Source organism: Micropterus dolomieu, linkage group LG23 (assembly GCF_021292245.1).
Source record: "Micropterus dolomieu isolate WLL.071019.BEF.003 ecotype Adirondacks linkage group LG23, ASM2129224v1, whole genome shotgun sequence".
NCBI classification, from domain to species: domain Eukaryota; kingdom Metazoa; phylum Chordata; class Actinopteri; order Centrarchiformes; family Centrarchidae; genus Micropterus; species Micropterus dolomieu.
The window spans coordinates 35,834,561-35,852,187 of NC_060172.1; the positions used below are offsets into that span (position 1 = coordinate 35,834,561).

The 17,627-nt window shown below is 42.6% G+C and overlaps 1 protein-coding gene and 1 long non-coding RNA gene across 9 annotated transcripts in view; one reads left to right on the forward strand and one right to left on the reverse strand.

Moving 5' to 3' along the window:
• The window catches only part of LOC123962713 (inactive serine/threonine-protein kinase TEX14-like), a 94,274-nt gene that overhangs the window by 33,269 nt on the left and 43,378 nt on the right, over positions 1–17,627 (reverse strand). The window lies entirely within an intron of this gene.
• The window catches only part of LOC123962717, a 25,931-nt gene continuing 8,962 nt past the window's right edge, over positions 659–17,627 (forward strand). Inside the window, exons 1-2 of the long non-coding RNA XR_006823043.1 lie at positions 659–932; positions 15,866–15,966. This is a non-coding gene — a long non-coding RNA (uncharacterized LOC123962717). The remainder of the gene's footprint in view (positions 933–15,865; positions 15,967–17,627) is intronic.

Sequence of the window (17,627 nt, forward strand, 5' to 3'; positions counted from 1 at the left end):
CAGGCTCTAATGGCTCCATCCCTCATCTGGAGAGTCATCATCTATCTGGTGATTACAACCTTGTGATGGACTTGGTTTTGGATTGATCTTCTCATTTCATGTCAAAGTCTTCTAAATCAGTACAACAAATCCAGGCATTCATAGACATGCATAAACTCATAGACCTATGGAGGTTTAAAACTCCAACAAACAGGGAGTGGTTGACAGACGGCATCTTAGCCTTAACTCTTTGGGAAACATTTAAAGCGCATCTTAGAGGACAGATAATCCCTTGCAATGCATATATCAGGAAACTTTGTTGCCATTCTGTGTATTGGGATGGGGTGGCGCTGTGTTCTGCCACAAGTCTACTTAAGACAGGTGTTAATTAGTGCAGGTGTGGCGCACAGCGAGGTGCACGGTTTTTGAGCCTGAGGCACGGCGTGTAATCATAGAGACTGACTTGAGTTAAGTTTATTTTTGAAGAAATGTAAAATTTTTCGTTATGTTAATAAAGGGATTGGCATGTCTGACTTTAAGTTCAGACTTTTGAAAGTTTATTAATTTATCTTATTTTATTATTTTAAGCCACAAGGAAACAGCACGTGTGCAAAACAACTTAAATGTGCGCCAACAATTAGTCAAAAAAACACTCTGTATGAGGAAAAGACTGATCAAGTTTAAACGACACGGTCCTTGTGCTGTTCGTGCACCTTGTTTCGTCGGTGAACGGCTGAATGGAAACGCTGGCGCATTGGCCACAGAAGACCTACGGGGGCAGCGGGCCTCACATTGGACAGTGAGGCGGCCAGTAAGCAGTGACGACAGGCGGAGATCGGTGACGGACAGCGGTGATCGATAATGGACGTCGTAGTCGAGCGCTTTGGGCCTCACAGTAGACAGTGAGGTGGCCCGGACACGGTGAGGATGGACGCCATTGACGGCGGGGGTTGGTGAGCACACAGTACATTGACATTTGGTTTAAAGTAAACAAGGACTTGAAATAAGTCAAGGGGTTTACTCAAAAAAATTAAAGTGTTCATGTGTTTATTTCTGATTTCTCGATTTCATGATATTTAAATGAAATGTTGTTTTTGATGGTTGAAAACAAGGTAAAATGGATGAAAATAATCACGGTATGGAGGTAACACATGTGGTGTTGGCTGACTCTCAAAATGATAATGAGTAAGAAGCCCCTGTCAAAACGGTCTATAAAACTTACAACAAAAGCACTGCTATCTAAACTATCTGACTTAGAGACACAAAGAAAATCCAAATTAAGTAAAGCTGCCAACATCAAACAAACTGTGCAAGGTTTAATGTGTGAGTCTGGTTTCGAAGTTGAAATAAAAAGTAGCTTCAGCAAATATCAAACCTTGATTAATGACGCAAAGGTTGCACACAACAATCTGCTTGAGTTGCTACCCCTGGATGAAAAGGAAAAGCATGAAAACTGGTTCAAAGCAAAGCTTTTAAGTGTGAACAAATTTTGCATGGAAAATCATTTTAGGAGTTCAAATGATACTACTGAGGATGTTCACCTTGAGGATGATATCAAACCAACAGACAGTGTATCAAATGTTGGAACATCATCACACACTAAAAGCCACACCAGTGAAAGATCAAGTCGATCAAGCAAAGCTGCATTTGAAATTGCATGTGCACAAGCAGGAGCCAAGAAAGCTGTGCTCCTGGCACGTGCGGCAGCGCTAAAAAAAAAGAAACATGAATTGGAGCAGGAGGCTGAGATGCAGAGTTGGCAGTCCTGCAAGCATTTTCGGATCAGGATGGAATGGGATCTTATTTTGAGAAGCAAAGATCAAAAGAAATACCTGACATTCCTGATGCAAAGTTTGAGAAGTCTACAGAATTGGTGGGAAATAAAGGCTTACTTGGTGCAGTTGCAAGACCCACTGAAAATGTTGTACATACAGTTGATGACAATTCTACACAACAGATTCTGCAACGGCAAAATGAAATATCCGAGCTGCTCATACAACAACACAGAGCAAGCCAACTGCAACCAAGACAAATACCCGTTTTTGAAGGTGACCCACTGAAGTTCAAAATGTTGATGCAAGCCTTTAGGCACTGTGTAGAGGAGAAAGCTGCATCTAAAGGTGATTGCATGTAATATTATATGGTACACCATAGGGCGCCCACACAACCTTGTACAAAGCTGTTGACATAGGAGTGCAGAGAGAGACTTTGAAACAGGTAAAGCCCTACTACAGGAACACTTCAGTAATGAAACAAAGATCACAGCAGCATATATGGAAAAGGTTCTCAACTGGCCTGTGGTAAAGGCTGAAAGTGTTTCGTTACTGCAGGACTATGCATTATTTTTGCGTAGATGCAATAATGCAATGTCAGATTTAGAGGACATGAAAGAGCTGGACATGTCTGCCAACCTCAAATTTGTTGTCGAAACTTCCTTTTAAATTAAGGGGAAAATTTTGAAGTTCTGCATGTGATATTCGGGAGAGACCCAACCGAAGACCAAACTTTAATGACGTTGTACACTTTGTGGAATATCAAGTCAAAATCTTGTCTGATCCAATTTTTGGTGATATTCAAACTACTGAATGTATGCCTGTTAAAAGGGATGTGTATACAGCAAAATCTAAGTTGAAGCGAGACAACTTTGCTACAAACGTCTGCGCTGTTAGCAAAGTGCAACACAAGAACACACAAGATGGTAAACAGGACAACATCAGCAGCAATTGTTTATTCTGTTTACAAGAGCACAGTCTAGATGAATGCCAAAGATTTGCCAAGAACAAACATCGTGAAAATATCAACTTCTTAAAGTAAAAAGGAGTTTACTTTGGGTGTCTCAACACTGGGCATTGGAACAAAACTTGTGATAAGCAAAAAAAGAAAAATGCAAAAGGAGCCATCCAACAGCTTTACACATTCACGCCAAACAAGTGGACAAATCAATGAACACCAACAGCATCTACTCCAATGAACCTAAACTAGCTGTAAACCATACGCTTGTGTCAGCTCAGACATTTGGGAGCCAGACCGGGGCCGGTAGCAATGGAATGCTCTCCATCCTGCCTCAGGTAAAAGCACAAAAAGGCAACAAGGTGATTCAAACCTACGCTTTTCTGGACAATGGCTCAACATCCACATTCTGCTCTGAAGCTCTCATGCGTAGGCTTAATCTCACTGGGACAAAGCCAAAAATATGTTTGTTAACGATGAGCCCAAAGACATCTGTGACAACATACATTGTGAATGGACTTCAAGTAGCTAGCCTTAATGGAACAGTCTTCCAAATGTTTACAAACAGAAAGCAATGCCAGTGAATACAGCAAACATCATCAAACAAGAAGACCTTGCACAGTGGCCTTACCTTGAGCACATTGAACTGCAAAGAACAGATGCAAACACGACGAGGGATTCTTTCAGTTGTTAGTTCAGTGTAAATGTAAATGCTCTGTACTTGTATAGCGCCTTTCTAGTCTTTTTGACCACTCAAAGCACTTTTACACTACATCTGCATTCACCAGTCACACACATTCATACACTGAGCCTAAGTGCTCAAACAGAAACTAGCATTCACACTCATTCATACACTGGCGGAATAGCCAGGGGCAAATCGGGGTTCAGTATCTTGCCCAAGGACACTTCGACACGCAACCAGGGGGAGCCAGGGATTGAACCGTCAACCTTCCGACTAACAACCAACCCGCTCTACCTCCTGAGCCACAGCCGCCCCTAAATAGTGTACGATCCCTTAGGGTGCCTTGCACCAGTCCTTCTTCCAGCCAAGCACATTTTACAAGACTTGTGCAGAAGGAACTATGGCTGGGATGAAGAAATTCTGCAAGCCCTAAAACAACCATGGATAAATTGGTTGACTGACCTGAAAGAGATCTCAGAGTTCAGAGTGAGTAGGTGCTTGAAACCACACAACTTTGGAACACCAGTCAATGCCTAGTTGCACCACTTTGCTGATGCCAGTGAAAGGGGATATGGCACGGTAACATACCTGAGGTCACAGAACAAACCAGGTCATATACATGTTTCCTTTCTTCTTGGAAAGGCCAGAGTAGCACCTCTTAAACCCGTAACCCTCCCTCATTTAGAACTCACTGCTGCTGTTTTTGCTGTTCGGGTGGACAAGATGGTAAGAGTTACAGCTTTCTCTGCCAGGATCCTGTTTCTGGACTGATAGTAGTACAGTCTTGAAGTACATCAGCAATGAAAACAAAAGATTTCGAACATTTGTGGCCAACAGAATAGCCGTCATTAGGGAGGCTTCAGACCAAGCCCAGTGGCGGTATGTACACACAAAACAAAATCCTGCTAATGACGCATCTAGAGGACTGACAGTCCACAAGCTTCTGAACAGCAAAACGTGGTTATCAGATCCAGAATTCCTGTGGCAAGCAAGAGAAACATGGGTATAGTATGAAGTAGAAGTAGACATCAAACTGGAGATCTCTCCAAACACAATAACTATTCAAGAGGATAATGCAACCAATCGACTCGTCACATATTTCTCGGACTAGAAAAGATTGAAGGTTGCTGTTGCATGGTTGCTGAAGGTCAAAAAGACTCTACTGGAGTTGAGTCAAAGCAGAAAGCAACTTGTGATGGCTGATCTTTGTTATGTTTACAAGAAAATGTCGGAAGCCAGAAAGTCGTTGGGACGAGACAGTGTATCAACTGAGGATCTATTGGCAGCAGAAAACGCTGTCCTTCAGTTCTGTCAGAGGGAAAGATTTGACAAAGAGATTTCTGCACTAAGGACAGGAAAACTCTTAATCATGTTCTAGAGGATGGACTGTTAAGAGTAGGTGGAAGATTGTCCAGGACTGCAATGCCCAAAGAGAGCAAACACCCAGTCATCCTGTGTAAAGATCAGTACATCTCCATGTTATTTCTTAAAAATGTTCATGAACAGACGAGGCATGGTGGGAGAAATTACATCCTCTTCAAACTGAGAGAAAGGTTCTGGGTCACTCATGCCAATGCAGCAGCAAGGAAAATCTTGTCAAGTTGTGCTTTTTGCAAACGTCACAAAGGAAAAATCTCCCCAAAGAAAGGATTACTAATGTGGGAGTGGACTATTTTGGGCCCACTGAGGTAAAACAAGTACGTATGTGAAACGTTATGGTGTTATTTTTACATGCATGGCCAGCAGGGCAGTTCATTTGGAAGTAGCACACTCACTGGACACAGACTCTTGCATTAGTGCTATTTGTCGGATTCATATGTCGAAGAGGACCCGTAGCACACTTTCACTCACACAATGGGACAAATTTCACATGAGCAGAGAAGGGGCTAAAAAGAGCAATTGCAGAGTTAAACAACAGATCGATTGAGAAAGCTTTAATACATGACAACATCAAGTGGACGTTCAACCCACCTACAGCTTCACATCATGGCGGTGCTTGGGAAAGCATGATCAGACTAGTCAGAAAGTTCTTAGTATCTGTTTTACATCTGCAGTCTTTAACTAATGAAACCTTAGGCACAGTCTTATGCAAAGCCAAAGCAACCTTGAACGACCAACCACTTACTACGGTTTCTGAGGATCCAAACGATTAAGAACCACTGACGCCTACCATCTTCTTACTTTGAAAAGGAAGCCAGTTTTGCCTCCAGGTCTGTTTGAGCAAAGGGACCAGTACGTAAGACAAAGGTGGAAACAGGCTCAGTATCTTTCAGATTTATTCTGGAAAAGGTGTAAAAAAGAGTATCTCGTTACTCTACAGGAAAGACAAAAGTGGAACAAAACTAAGCGTAATCTTACAGCAGGAGATATCGTTTTGGTTGCAGATGCTACAGCACCACGAAATTCTTGGATGATTGGAAGAAATGTTTTTATTGTAAGATGTTCTTTGTTGTATTAATGTCTCCATACATGTATATGTTTATAATTGTTATGTCTTGTAGTGCCATGAACAATTAGGGGCTGGTTGTGTTGGAGCCATTCTGTGTATTGGGATGGGGTGGCGCTGTGTTCTGCCACAAGTCTACTTAAGACAGGTGTTAATTAGGGCAGGCGTGGCGCACAGCGAGGTGCACGGTTTTTGAGCGTGAGGCACGGCGTGTAATCATGGAGACTGACTTAAGTTTATAATTGAAGAAATGTTAAATTTTTCATTGTTAATAAATGGATTGGCATATCTGACTTTAAGTTCAGACTTTCGAAAGTTTATTAATTTATCTTTTTAACGTTTGGTGGAGGGGGTTATGGTGTGGTGTTATTTTTCAGGGGTTGGGCTTGGCCCCTTAGTTCCAGTGAAAGGAACTGTTAATGCTTCAGCATACCAAGACATTTTGGATTTTCATGCTCCCAACTTTGTGGAAACAGTTTGAGGATGGCCTCTTCCTGTTCCAATATGACTGTGCACCAGTGCACAAAGCAAGGTCCATAAAGACACGTTTGGTGTGGAGGAACTTGACTGGCCTGCACAGAGTCCTGACCCCAACCCAATAGAACACCTTTGGGATTAATTAGAGCGGAAACTGTGAGCCAGGCCTTCTCGTCCAACATCTGTGCCTGATCTCACAAATGTGTTTCTAGAAGAATGATCAAAAATTCCCATGAACACACTCCTAATCCTTGTGGACTGCTTTCCCAGAAGAGTTTAAGCTGTTAAAGCTATAAAAAGGTGGGCCAACTCCACATTAAACTGCGGATTAAGAATGGGATGTCACTAACCTTCATCAAAAGGGGCATCTCACATTATCCCACAGATTCAATCATATCTGATTAACCTTAACAGAAGATCATCAAACTATTAATAACAGATCATAATCAATTTGACACTTGACTCTGACTCTAAAGCGGAACTAGAACAGAATCTCAAACTGGGGGACATTGTCACTGCAATACTATGGAAGCTTAAAGGGGACTCATTTCAAATTATCATGCAAACCTGAAAATGAAAATGTAATCCCACAAAAACATTAAAATTTCCCACATATGTATGTGTTATTCAGGTTAAAATTAAAATGCGATCATCCAATTTTCATTATCACATACTTGTGTGGGCATTCTAGGACCATATTAAAATGAAAATGGAAAGAGCATTTGACATTTCATTTTCAAAGGCTTAACCTGCTCTAAAGTGGACTCAAATGCAATGAGTGAAACAGCGCCCCCAGTCTATTACATTGCATTTACATTTACAAGCAGCTTTACAAGGGACACAGTGAAAATGAAAATGCAATCTGTCAGTCCTCCCATCAAGGCGGGTCCTCAGTTAAGACGTCACTTCCTCTTCAGTTGGAAGGCCACTTCAGGTTCTCATGGTTCAGTTGTGTATCTACCATTACACAACACTAGGCTGTAACTTCACAACCAAATGAAATCTATCAACCAAACAGCTCAAGGATGGATCTATATCGACTTCAAACTTGAAACCTGTAAGTTTAGCAATTTCTCTGTTGCTTTTCTGTTGTTTTTTGTGAACACTTGCCTGTTGAACTTGGCGTTAGCATGTTCTGCAGCTAATGTGACTAACTGTAACATCAAGATGTTTCTAGCGTGTATTGTGACATTAAGCCCACACACCGTCGCCTGTATGTGTGTCTGTTGCTGCAGTAGTCTATTTAAGTTTACCTGATAGATGCATGGCACGTGCAAAAAACGTTAACTTGCTTATACCCAAAAGCTGTAACATCAGCTGGGCAGTATCAAGCCCAGGCTATTACAAACTCATTCTCATTCAGAGATTCTTCTCACCTACAAAGCTCTTAATGGTCAGGCACCATCTTATCTTAAAGAGCTCATAGTACCTTCCTACCTCACCAGAGCACTGCACTCCAAGAATACAGGGTTACTTGCGGTTCCTAGAGTCTCCAAAAGTAGAATGGGTCCTGGCGTGCCAGACTGCGGAACCGTGGACGCCAAGAGCTAAGGCGAACTATTCGTGAGGCACCAACCAGCTGGGAAACTGCAAAGTAAGGCTAAAACCCTGCATTCTGTGGTTGAGTTGATGTCCAACAGTCTTTTAATCTATTAGCTTTAATCCTTAATCCTTTAACTAAAACTCCAAGCCAAATTTTATTATTACCATAACTTGCATTTATTGGTTCTCTTGCCTCTGTAGACTCAAATCTTTTACACAACAGACATCATTCTCATTGTTTGCATTCTGTCTGTTTAGTCATCGTTTATTTATTTGATGTATATTTAACTGCATTTTAGTTAGTTAATTAGTGCCCTGAAACGAGTTTTGTGAATTCATATTTCCGAACATTAATATTCATAATTTTATCAACAGTAGCCCACATAGGTACACTTCAACTGTATATAAAAAGGTATCACCACAAGGTTTCAATGTCATGGCAACAGTTAGCTTTTACTTCTTCAGAGTGTGAATATGAGAGAGTTGGAGGTGTGAATGGTGAGATCTGATAGATGGGGATGACGGGAAGGATTATAGGCGGATGACGTAGGGGCGAATTCTGAACACCTCAGGAAGCTGAAGAAAGCCAGCAAAAACATGGATTATAGAGTTGCGTCGATTGCTGGCGACATGTATCCTGAACGCAGAGAATGGATACAGCGACTGAGGAGGTCTGAAGTGAGAGTATACGATGTATACTAAAACACTGGGTCAGGGAGAAATAGCCAGTCAGACTTTATGAACTGATACAGCTTGTTGTTTGTCAGAGAAAGGAAGATTGACCCAGAGCTCTGTAAGCTTTATTCATTTACTTGTAATAAAACTGATTAACTTGGACCAAAAACATCTTCTCCTATTGCTTCATGAAAGAAGACGCAGGACCAAGGACTACACATAGTTTAAAAAGGGTAAATTAAAGTCACGGTCCAACAATTGTAACCAAATTGTTGTAAGTAAGGATAAGTATATATGTTCCAAGCAATACTACTTTCATACGGTCATTAGTTTTACTATTGTTATCCAAAATTTTATTACTCTTCTTCCGTATGTTTTTCGGCACCTTTCTATACTTTGTGCTACAACAACCATTCAAATGTCAAAATGTTCAGCTCTTTAAGGACATGGGTGCTTGCATACAACGTTTATTTTTATACTTTTTAAAATATTAAGCTTTTTTGAACAAATTTTTACAATGTAAGTCAATGGAGCAATCTTCCACTTTGAAAGGCTACAACTTCTCACCTTCCAAAGGACAAGACATTTCCATTTATTCACACACACACTCTGTTCAGATTGGTGGACAGACGTTGAGCTATTTTTTGAATGAACTTCACTGTACTGCATAAAGATTACAGCTTCTAATACTACTACTACTACGACTAGGCTGAGGCCGCCTAGGCCGACTAGGCTGAGGCCGCGTCTCTGGTTTAGTTTTAGAAAATAATGATCCCTATCGAGGGAGGAGCCAAATTTTTTAATTCTTGCACATCTTCCCCAAATCATACTTTATAGTTCGTTAAATTTACCGGCAAACACAGTAGCCAACTATAGCAGACGAACCAATAGCACGCTAAGATACTGACGAAGCAATGTCCTTAACCAATCAGATTTAGCACCATTATGATAAATAGAAAAACACACTTCAATCATAATACCACTACTATTGATCCAGAGGGTCGATTCATTATTGTTAACATTTCGATTCAAAATACTCCTTTATGCATTGTTAACATCTATGGCCCAAATGTTGACGACCCCTCCTTTTTTCATGCTTTCTTCAACTCACTCTCTGCTCACTCAGACACGGCTCTTATATTAGGAGGGGATTTCAACATGGTATGTAATCCAGCAGTTGACAGGCTCAGTACGGCAGGTGGTCACCGTATTTGGAAATCAACAGACATCCTTAAACAATACATGAGCGATTTTGGTCTTTGCGATGTTTGGCGTTCTCACCACCCCACTCTTCAAAGAGAATATACCTTCTTTTCACCAGTCCACCACTCATATTCTCGCCTTGACTATTTTTTGGTTAGCAGCTCAATTATGACAGACATTTCCAACACTCAGATTCACCCTATCACTATCAGTGATCATGCACCGGTTTCTATCACTCTTACTAAAAAAAGGGTCACACGGCTAACTAGAAGTTGGAGATTTAATGCATCATTGCTTAAAGACCTAGATTTTATAAGTTACTTCAAAAAGGAGAGGGCAATATATATGGAAACTAATGACCTGTCAGGAACCTCGCCATGTCTTCTTTGGGAGGCAGCAAAAGCAGTCATAAGAGGTAAAATAATCTCCGATTCATCATACAAAAAAGCCAGCCAATTGAATAAAGAAAAAATAACAATTTCCTCCTTAAAGGACTCAGCTGGGAATCTGACTTATAACCCAGAAGAAATCAACAATGCATTCAGAGATTATTATAAAAACTTATATACATCACAAATTGATCAATCTAGCTCTAACATCGATGCATTTTTGAACAATATAGATTTGCCGAGGTTAGATGATGAACAGGTCAGGGCTCTGGATTCACCTGTTTCAATGGCTGAACTCCAGGAAGCTCTCTTACATATGCCGAATAATAAAGCCCCTGGGCCAGATGGTTTTCCCGCTGAATTCTATAAGTAATTCTGGGAAATACTCACGCCCACATTCTATAGGATGGTTATGCATATTAGGGGTACTTGCATGTTGCCTCCAACAATGAACTGAATGAATATCAGCCTGCTCCTTAAACCAGACAAAGACCCCACACTCCCGTCCAGTTATCGCCCAATATCACCTATTAGCGCAGATCTTAAAATCATCTGTAAAACCCTAGCAAGAAGGCTAGAGAAGGTCACTCCTGGTATAATACACTCTGACCAAACAGGATTTATTAAGGGCAGGCACTCAATACACGCAGGCTACTTAACGTAATAGACTATACCACTATTCCTAACCTGGAAACTACAGTTGTTTCTTTAGATGCAGAGAAAGCATTTGACAGAGTAAATTAGAAATTTCTATTCGCTACTTTATATAAATTTGGATTTGGAAACTCTTTCATAGATTGGATTAAAATCTTATACAGTTCCCCAAGAGCTTCTGTCAAAACAAATGATCATACTTCTCCATGCTTTAGTCTCCAGAGGGGTACCAGGCAGGGTTGCCCACTCTCTCCCTCGCTATTTTTATAGAACCGCTAGCAGCTGCTATCAGACAAAATAATAATATTAAAGGAATTCAAACAGAAAATATACACCACAAGATAAGCCTTTATGCAGATGTGAGGAGTTAGGAAAAGTAATACATATTTTCCTCCTAAACTCACAAACTTCTCTTTCTGAGACAATCACACTTATAGATAAATTCTCATCCATCTCAGACTACTCCATTAACTGGAGTAAATCCATAGTTTACCTGTAAAGTGTGATATCTACCACACCGCTAAAGTCTGGGAATATTAAATATCTGGCTGTCAGAACTGACATGGCTAAACTACACGCCTTTACTTAAATCAATAGAGGATGACCTTGCACGGTGGACATTATTACCTATATCACTCATGGGAAGAGTCTCCACCATAAAAATGATGGTCCTACCTAAAATTAATTCCCTGTTTTCAGTGTTACCCACCAAACACTCTGCTGTCTGGTTTAAATCACTGGACTCAAGCATCTCAAAATTTTTGTGGAAAAATAAACCCCCACAAATCATTTTAAAAACTATGCAAAAAGCAAAAGACTGTGGTGGTTTAGAACTGACAAATTGTTATCATTACTTCCTATCCAATAGACTACAATATATATCTCAAAATGGATCAATCAGAGCCCCCTGGACCACTCATGGATGAACAAACATTCTGTACGGAAATAAAAATTTCCAATATGCCATTCATCAGTTCCAGCATCAAACGTCATCCCTGCTTTAAAAGCATTAACATAAGCACTTCCTTGGCAGCTTGGTGGGAACTTCTCAAAATATCCGGGTCTTCACCTATCCCATGCAGATTTACCCCAATTTGGAATAATCCTGACATCCTGCATTCCACACTGTGGTATGAGAAAGGGATAAGACATCTAGAGCATATAATGCAAGGCAGTAACTTTATTCCATTCCAGGATCTAGTGGCACAATATGGAATTAGCCATAATAGATTTCTGGAATTTCCACAGTTTAAATCCATAATTCAGGCTAGATTTAAGGATAAAATAATGGACTTAGATCTACCTCCAATGATAACAGACTTTCTTAAACTCTCGCCTCCAAAACTGTTATCAAAAGTATACATGTTACTGTTAAAAATAGATCAAACAGTTCAATCTCTCTCCCATTCTTAAAGTGGGAGACAGATCTATCCATTAGGCCAGACCAAAACTTTTGGATGCAGATATGTTTAAATACCTTTTAGAATGACTACAAATCCCAATCTACAACTGATACAGTATAAAACTCTCCATAGAACACACTATACTGGACAAAGGATGTTCAGAATGGGTCTTATGCAGTCAAACATCTGCCAGAACTGCTCAGGTAACGTATCTGACAGTTACATGCATGCTATGTGGCAATGTACACCTGTTCAAAAGTTCTGACAGAAGATATGTGAAGACCTATTGATATGGCTAAGTTACCCCGTCCCAGTTTCCCCATCACTCTGCGTGCTGGGGGACCTAAGTGACATTAGTATAGAGGTTGACACATCATACATGCTTCTCACTGCCTTATGCATCGCCAAGAAAGTATCACCCAATATCGGAAACACCACACACATCAGCATGGAGAAAATGTCTGCTATAAAAAAAAACAAATTGACACAATTCCAATCTCTCTGGTTCCCCTTGATCAACTTTATCACTTAATGGGGGTGGGTGTGTACTGCCTTGCTGGTCAGGGTCCCGTGCGGCCGGTAGGTGTGTCTGGGGGTGGGTTGATTCTTGTTTTTTTTATTTTTTATTATGGTGGTTGATGGCGTGGTGTTGGCGGGGGGCGGTGGTGCGGCGCTCGGGCTGCCTAGGGCGCAGGCTTGACGGGGGGACCGGTGTTTGCCCTGTTTTCAGCGTGCCGCTGCTGCGGGGTGGGTAGCCACTCTGCTTCGGTGTCGCGCGGTTGTTGGTATCAGTGCGCGGGTGGTGATTTTGACTCGCGCGCTGTGCGGATGTGGTGGCGCTTGGTGCTTGGCTGCCTCTCTGTGGGTCCTGTGTGTGGGTCCGGGTTGGGGGGAGGGGGCGGGCGGCAGGCATGGCGGTGGGGGTTGGCGGGGGGAATGCTTGTGGTGGGTTTCGGTCCGGTGGTGAACATGCGGTGTGGGTCACGGTGTAGCCGTGGGTGGGGGTCTGTGGTCTCCCTGGCTGCAGGGGGGATGGGGGCGGTTTGCGGCAGCTGGCATCTCTCCTGTGCAGCGCATTACTTGGCTGTTGTGTGCCACTAGTTAGATAGGTAGCGGGGTAGTGTTGGTTGGCTCACCTGTAGGTCGTGATTGGCTTGCGTGCTTGTTGGGGGCATCAGGTGCGGGCCTGGGCTGGTGTGCGGCTCTGTCCTGTGTGCATGCTGTGCATCCTGATAATTGTATTTCGGTTCTCTGAGGGGTCTGGCGACTGGTTGTTGGAGGGGTGGGGGACTGGGAAGAAGGGGTTGACGGGTGGGTTGGGGGTGCGGGCTGGTCCTTTTTGAGCCGGTTGGGGGGTGTCTCATCTGGATTTTAGTGCCTGGACTGGATGCTTGGTGGTTTTGCGGGGATCCTTTGTGGGGAGGGATTGTGCTTTGGGGTGTGTCGATGGTTGCTTTGCGGTCGCGTCGCGGCCCTCTGCATTGTGGTCGGGGGGGTTGTCCCTGGCGGCAGGGAGCTTCTCGGCACGGCTTTCTGCTATTCTTCCTTGGGGCGGGGTACAGCTTCCCCCAGGACATGCGGTCTGGGGTCCTTTGAGCTTTGGGGGGTCGCGGGGTGCCCTGGCGTCTGTGGGTGGGGGTCTCTGCGTGGGTTGATCCGGTTGCGGTTTGGAGGGCTGCGGTGGGGTTGTAGGGCGATCTTGATGCATTGTGCTTTTTCCCTGGGCAGGGTCTCTGAATGGCTGCTGGGCGTTTAGTTTGTGCATTGGAGTCCGGGGGAGGCATTTCCTCGTTGGCATGTAGGGACCAGTTTGAGTCCCTGTTTTGCTTCGTTGGCCTCGGATCCATGCTTCCCCATTTCTGCCAGTTGTTGGATCCCTCTGGATACTGAGGTATATAGTTAGTTTTCGGGATGTGCAGTGTGGGTGCGGGGCAGGGCTGTGCTCCGGTTTGTTCTGGGTTTGTGCCTGGAGTTCTCGGCCCTTGACGGGTGGGTGGGTTGGTGGTGGCATGCAGCTGAGCTGGTTGATTTTGCCTAGTTGCTGGTTTGGCTGGTGTTGCACGGTGGCTGGGGGGGCGGCTGGGCATGGGGGATGTCGGCTGGCGCCGGCGGCCTTAGTTTAGGCCGGTTGGGGGGACGGCGGACTTGGTGGGTGCACGGTGACCTGTGCGGCGCGTTTGCTGCCGGGCTAGGACTTGCTGCTGGTGTTTCTCTCCGCTGGCTTTCACTGTCGTGTTATTCCGCTTGCTCTCTCTCGTTTGCCCGACCTCGCACGCGGGATTCGCAGTGGGCTGCTGGGCATTGGGTGTCGCCGTGCTCGCGCAGTGTGCGCGTTGGGCTCGTCACTTGTGCATTGGTGTTGATGATTGCGTGGAATTTGGGCGTTTTGGTTGGTTGGTTGGGTGCTGGGTGGGGGGGGAGCACTGGTCTATGTTGTGTGCGCGCCGCGATCGGTCCGGGCGCTGCTCTTCCGCGGGTTATGCTTCCTGCGTTCCGTCGGCATTGCGTTGTCAACTGGCATTTGGGTCGGGGTCTTCTGCATTTGCATCGCGGTGCATCTGGGAGTCATTTTGATAGATTTTTTTTTTTTTTTTTTCTTTCTCCCACCCCTATTGGCTACTGGGGTTCTTGCCTGCCTGTTGCTGGGGTAGGTGTGGCACAGTCGTGGCATCCCACTCTCACTAACAACTACATTCTTTAACAGGCTTATGCGCACACACATGTACACACACACATACAGACACACTCACCCACACGCACACAGACACACACAGTCTCACACATAGACACAAACAAATGTAGGTTGTCCCTGGTAGAATTATTCCTGATGCTTTTCTTTCAGTTACTTATTTAAATTAATTGTTATTATTCCAGCTCTCATGGCTGTGCTGTGTTGCTTATTTAGTGTGCTGGACTGTTTCTTGTTTTCATTTTTCTCTTAGTTGTCTTACTGTGTCAGCTGTTTATTGCTGCTGTTCTAGTCTTTTCGACCACTCAAAGCGCTTTTACACTACATCTGCATTCACCATTCACACACATTTATACACAGCCTAAGTGCTCAAACAGAAACTAACATTCACACACATTCATACACTGGTGGAACAGCCGCCAGGGGCAATCTTGCCAGTTTAGTATCTTACCCAAGTACACTTTGACACGCAACCAGGGGGAGCCAGGGATTGAACCACTGACCTTCCGATTTACGGCCAACCCGCTCACAGCCGCCCCATTAATACTCTCTCATTAAAGTAAAAATCTGTCTGGCACAATATGGTATCCAGGTCATCATACTCTATACCAGGCTGGGTAGGACGGGTTTAAAAAAAAACACAAAAAAACCCCAACAACAACAAAAATAAAGATTTAGCTGCATTGAACACCGCCAGGAGGGTAAATATTAAAGTTGGAAAATGCTTGTAATGCAACTTTTTTTATTACATAGCCATGTGTTGTTTAAACGTACAGCGACCATACTCTGTAATGTTAAAGGTAACATTAGCTAACGCTACGCTTGCTATCTTGCATCATGCACCAATCGGTTGAACATGAAGTTTTTATTTAACGGTTGTATTTTTATTTGTGTATCAAATGATGCTTGTTTCAATGTGTAGAAGTCAGTAATGTGTGACCGTACAGCCCGTGTCTTTGCTGGAGTTTCTCACTAACTGTCTGTTTCTACTTATAGCACAAAATAATAAGCAGAAGACATCCACAGATTTCAGCTTGTTTTGAGACTGAGCATCTTCACGATCCCCGGCCCAGCTCATCATTAACTGAAGAAATCAGGTTAGTGACACTAAAGTTATTATATGTCAAGACCCTGACCCATCCTCTATAACATTAAGTTTGGAGAGCAGTGTTTCCCACAGAAAGCTGTGGTGCAGCGGGTGGCGTGCAATCAATATATGACTACCAGCTATGTACAGAAACTTTTTTGAAGGTGGGTCTCCGACACTGACAGCATTGTGTTGAAAAGATTTGTGCAGCGGTGTTCAGTGTGTTTGCGAGTGAGCGAGAGGAGGTGCTTTCATTCAAAAATGGCTTTACTCATTTTAAAATTAAAACAAAAAAAAATCAATATGTGGCAGTCAGCTATGATAATGTGACGGGCCGGTACAAATAAATGAATGTATGGAAACACTAGAGAGGCAGTGCTTTTTCTATACTGTATATGGTCCTTGAAACTATTGATGGCATCATGGGGGGTACTGTCAAATTAGTTATCACAGAAAGTAGTAGTAGTTTAATTGTCACATTACAACAGAGTTGTAAAATTAAATGTGGTTTGTAACTCTCTTCTGCTACATAGCAGACAATATACAGTATACAAAAACAATCATAAAATGGCAAAGAGAAATAAACTATAAACTATATTCCATGGAGCAGTGCTGAGGATGAAGTTGAGTTAGAGGACACTATGCACCACAAAGGCAGAAGTTATACTATCACCGTTATTTCTACCTATTTTCTTCTGTTGTGTTATTACTATTATCTTAAGTGTCAGATCATCCAGTTTAGCAATCTGATACAATTTCCTAATATGTTATAAAGCAGTTATTTGAAAAATATATATTATATTTCTTTTTTAGATGTGATGCTAGTAAACCTGGATGCGTATAGGAGCAATCTAGTGGTATTTTGTGACGTTGCTCATCATTTTAAGATTGACAGGTGAATTTTCCTAACAAAAAACTTTAAGGGACAATTTTATGACAGAAAATGTATATTCTCATATAAAAAGGTATGGATAACAGTGAAGACAACCTCTAAAATACTGACGTTTGTGTTTTTTTAATCAGAATCAGCTTTACTGCCAAATAGAGCTGTATGTGTAAGTAAAGCTTACACATCCAAGGAATTTGTTCTGGTGACTTGGTACATAACAAAAATATATAATGGCAAGATACAAAATATAAACAAATAATATAGACTATGTTTATATGGCAGTTATTAAACATTTATGAGCGTCAGATTTGCATGCGTAAACATTTACACGAGCATCAGATTTGCATGCGTAAACATTTAAAGATATAGTTTCCCTGGATGGCATCGCCCTGGCCTCCAGCACCACTGTGAGGAATCTTGGAGTTATCTTTGATCAGGACATGTCGTTTAAGTCCCACATTAAGCAAATTTCAAGGACCGCCTTTTTTCACCTACGTAATATTGCGAAAATCAGGAACATCCTGTCTAAAAATGATGCAGAAAAACTAGTCCATGCATTTGTTACTTCTAGGCTGGATTACTGCAATTCCTTATTATCAGGCTGCTCGAAAAAGTCCATTAAGACTCTTCAGCTGATCCAGAATGCTGCAGCACGTGTTCTGACAGGAACCAGGAAAAGAGATCACATTTCTCCTGTTTTAGCTTCTCTGCATTGGCTTCCAGTAAAATCCAGAATAGAATTTAAAATCATTCTTCTTACCTACAAAGCTCTTAATGGTCAG